We start from the raw sequence: 704 nt of genomic DNA on the forward strand, positions 1-704 counted from the left end.
GAGACATGGGGACACATAGACACCACATAGAGCCCCATAGACACCCCATAGTGCCCCATAGAGCCCCATAGACACCCCATAGAGCCCCACAGAGCCCCATAGCTGCCCCATAGAGCCCCATAGAGCCCCATAGACACCCCATAGAGCCCCATAGAGCCCCATAGAGCCCTATAGATGCCCCATAGAGCCCCATAACTGTCCCATAGAGCCCCATAGAGCCCTATAGCTGCCCCATAGAGCCCCATAGCTGTCCCATAGAGCCCCATAGAGCCCTATAGCTGCCCCATAGAGCCCCATAGAGCCCCATAGACACCCCATAGTGCCCCATAGAGCCCCATAGACACCCCATAGAGCCCCATAGAGCCCCATAGAGCCCCATAGAGCCCCATAGGGAGACATAGAGCCCCATAGAGCCCCATAGGGAGACATAGAGCCCCATAGGGAGACATTGAGACCCATAGGGAGACATTGGGACCCATAGGGAGACATGGGGACCCATAGGGAGACATTGAGACCCATAGGGAGACATGGGGACACATAGAGCCCCATAGAGAGACATTGTGCCCCATAGGGAGACATGGGGACAAATAGAGCCCCATAGAGCCCCATAGACACCCCATAGTGCCCCATAGAGCCCCATAGACGCCCGATAGACACCCCATAGTGCCCCATAGTGCCCCATAGAGCCCCATAGACACCCCATA

Source organism: Excalfactoria chinensis, chromosome 2 (genome assembly GCF_039878825.1).
Source record: "Excalfactoria chinensis isolate bCotChi1 chromosome 2, bCotChi1.hap2, whole genome shotgun sequence".
In the NCBI taxonomy this organism is placed as follows: Eukaryota; Metazoa; Chordata; class Aves; order Galliformes; family Phasianidae; genus Excalfactoria; species Excalfactoria chinensis.